The following is a 3,851-nucleotide window of genomic DNA, read 5'->3' as shown; positions in this document are numbered from 1 at the left end:
CTGAGTAAGTGTGTTTTTGATCAATCAGCCCATATAAAATATTTGCTATAGGATATTGAATTTACTCATCTAAGGGGTAAATAAACCCACCAGTTTTGAGTTAATTAGCCAGAAGTTCAGAGCACAGAGGTGGTAATAGAGGCATAGGAAGGGCTTCCTGGAGCACAGAGGAGATACAGATCATGCAAGGATGGCTTTCCGAGGAGACTGTCTTTGAAGCTGTCCCTGAATTGACCGGTGAGAGAACATGGCAGCCCAGAAAACCAAGCGTGGAGATTGATTCTGCAGGAGAAAGTGGTTCATCATGGCGGATGACCTAAATCGATTCCTGTATAGAATATTACCAAGTGTTGAAGGGCTGCATGCTATTGTTGTGTCAGATGGAGGTGGAATGCCTGTAATTAAAGTGGTCAATGGTGATGCTCCAGACCTGATTTCTTGGATGCCTTTCTGATGCCTTGGACCTGATTTCTTATCCTCCTTTGCCTTTGCAACAGGACAGGAGAGCAAACTTGGACTTGCAAAACAATAAAAGTATCATCTGTTCTTGTAACAACTACCAGGTTGTTCAATTTGATTGTTTACCTCTGGTGGTGAGTTTCATAGCCAGCAGCAATGCCAGTACAGGACTCATTGTCAGTCTAGAAAAGGAACTTGCTCCATTATTTGAAGAACTGAGACCAGTTGTGGAAGTTTCTTAATCTGGCAGTGGTTTTGATGTACAGCCTATTTTCATTATAACAGACACAATATCAATCCGGCAATCTTCAGGCCACAATCATTCTTGTACCCATGTACTCAAGAAAGGGCCCCTTTTTCCACCTTAAAGAACCTGTAGATATAATTTATGGACAGAGTGATCGTTATCTTGTCTTGTGTAGGGTTTTTTCTTATGTAGGGAGATCTTGGGATACCACAGAAATGGTTCAGTACATCACAGTTCCCATGAAGTTAGCCCAGTCACCAAATATGCATGCGATTCTATTCAGTGGGTCAGAATCAAAATGGTGCTTTGATCCACTTGAGCCATTATGTGTTCCTTAATATATAATATGCCCAGGATTGCGGAATGGTAGCAGATCCTTTTCATTGCAAATAATGAGGACATATTTTTCTTTATATTGTTTTATTTCTTTGCATTGAATCTGAGGAAGATAAAAAGGCTTCGTAAAAGTCATAAAATCAGTACATCCAGTAAAAAAAAAAAAAAAAAGGAAGGAAAAAAAGTAAAAGGTCAGAGGAGAACCTTGTGGAGAGGTGGAGTTGAGGCTGAGAGGAAACACAGCTCTGTTGCCACGCCCTTATGAGCTATTTGGTGTATCAAGAAAGTTTAAAGCATCAAGAGCAATAGGAACATTAATTCAAACAACTGTATTTCAGATTTATTCATTAAGTTCACATATTGAAACATTCTACCATTTTAGGAGATAAACTAATGCTATTAACGATAATGCTTCAACTAATTGATTGATTCTTTCACTCAATTCAATAATATGTCATTAGTTGCCTATTAACCTAACTGTTGGGAATTACAAAAAAAAAAAAAAAAAGGTGATCTAATTATGGCCCTCCAGGAGTTCACAGTTTAAACATGGAAAGGAAAATTGAAAAATAATTGTAATACAGGAATGCAAATGCTATGATAGAAATGCTAGAGGGTGCTTTAATAACCCATAAAGGGTGATGAACAATTTCAAAGAGTTGATGATGTTTGAATCTAGGAATTCAGGGCTGTCTAGTAATTTTCTTTTTTTTTTTTCTTAAAGATTTTATTTATTTATTTGACAGAGATAGAGATAGCCAGCGAGAGAGGGAACACAAGCAGGGGGAGTGGGAGAGGAAGAAGCAGGCTCATAGCGGAGGAGCCTGACGTGGGGCTCGATCCCATAACGCCGGGATCACGCCCTGAGCCGAAGGCAGACGCTTAACCGCTGTGCCACCCAGGCGCCCCTGTCTAGTAATTTTCTAAGTGGAAGTGCCAATTATTATTCCACTTTTACAGACCAGGAATTGAAGCTCAGAGAGGTTAAGTAACTTTGTGAAGTCATACGGTGTCTAGCATAGTGCCTGACAGAGTAGGGACTCCTAATATCAATATTTATTGAATGGATGGAAGGATGAAGGGTGATTCAGTGTCCAGAGAAATGGGGATACAGATATTATTGTATTTACTGAAGTTTTTTAAGGTTTGTATTTTCAAATTTCAGAAACTGTTTCATGCTTGATTCAGATTCTTTTTAAAAAATTCATGATGTATTTTTTTAAAAGACAAAATTCTTGATGTGATAATAACCCCCCAAACAATACCAATAATAAAAGAAAGAACAAAGAAATCGAACCAGCTTAAAGGGCATACATAATTATGTTAGATGATCATAACAAAGGGAACCAAGGAGGCAAGGAAAAGCCATTAAGCAAATTCACAAATATATTCATACATTTAAATTATGGATTTATATAATTCAACAAATACTATTAAGAATTTCCAAGTACTTTCTATCTGCTTCCTCCATAAATTTGTAATCTAGATAGAGATCAAATATATAAGAACCAGGGTGGCCTGGGTGGCTCAGTCGGTTGAGCATCTGCCTTCAGCTCAGGTCATGATCCCATGGTCCTGGGATCGAGCCCCAAGCCATGCTCCCTGCTCAGCGGGGAGTCTGCTTCTTCCTCTCCCTCTCCCTCTGCTTGTGCTTGCTCTCTTACTGTGAAATAAATAAATAAAACTTTAAAAAATAAAAAAATAAAAGGAAAGTAGACAAATATATAAGAACCAACTGAGACTGTTGCTTTTACAGAATAATTGTTTTATCCTAGAGGCCAAGGAAAGTAAAAAGACAGTGTCCAGGCAGTTTTGATGAGTTATCACATAAAATTAATTGTTTTAATCAGAGTGGAGCAGCAAAAGCATTTTTATCCCATTCCTTATATGCTTTTCTTCTACAAATAATGACTATTTTCTTTTGGGTGTTAAAATGGATAAATCAAAGTAACTAGAAATTTGATATGTTAAAGAACAATTGTTGCTAGATAGAAAAACATAATAGTAGTAAAATTGTTATGTCTTAATTTTTCCCTTCTAGAATTATTTTTCAGTTCTTTAAAACCATCACTTGAAATATTGAAATAATTTATAATGCAAAATAACATATTTGGTAATAAACTTTAACTGGTATTTCTGTATGGAAAGCAACTAAAATAGGCAGTTATAATTATCAAATAAAAAATCTTGGCTATATCAAATTATTCAAAAATCAGAACTGGTGATAGGTCCTAGGTTGGCAAGATGACTTGTCTAAACGGAGTCATTTATGAGAATGAAGAGGTTACTAACAATTATTATGTGAGGATGGTAGACATAAAACAAGAATTTCCCTGGGCCAATTGTCCCTATCTCCTCTGCCCATCAATACTCCTGGGCCCCATCTCCCACCCCCCACAATGTGGTAGGATTGTTAGAGGATACATTTTACTGAACACAAACCCTCTGCTCATGTGCTCTTCTAGACTGCTGGATGTTGCAAATTTGGAATCCCTTCTTACTTTGCCATCTCTCCAGTCTTATCACGGGGTGTTCTCTCATCTCCTATCCCACTCAGGACGTCTTCCTCCATCCCTATGACATCCCTACATGTCAAAATCGTCACGTACCAGTTAGCCATATTAATCTTGGCTATGGTTTCTGCTGTCAGATGAAGTAAGGAGATTAGCAGAGCTCCATATGCTACATAAATGTGGCGCATGGAGATTTGGGACTTTGTGGTCAATGGATCTGAGGAAAAGAAGGGTGGAGGAACAGGGAACAACGGTCTCCGGAGAATGGGATTTTCTGTATTTGAAGTCACAGTTGT

The 3,851-nt window shown here is 37.8% G+C and overlaps 1 pseudogene; it reads left to right on the top strand.

Moving 5' to 3' along the window:
* Positions 1 to 304: 304 nt before the first annotated feature.
* On the top strand, positions 305 to 701 carry LOC113255494 (ragulator complex protein LAMTOR3-like; annotated as a pseudogene).
* The last annotated feature ends 3,150 nt before the right edge of the window (positions 702 to 3,851 follow it).

Source organism: Ursus arctos, unplaced genomic scaffold (genome assembly GCF_023065955.2).
Source record: "Ursus arctos isolate Adak ecotype North America unplaced genomic scaffold, UrsArc2.0 scaffold_11, whole genome shotgun sequence".
Taxonomy (NCBI): domain Eukaryota; kingdom Metazoa; phylum Chordata; class Mammalia; order Carnivora; family Ursidae; genus Ursus; species Ursus arctos.
This window is presented reverse-complemented; position numbering and strand designations above follow the sequence as displayed.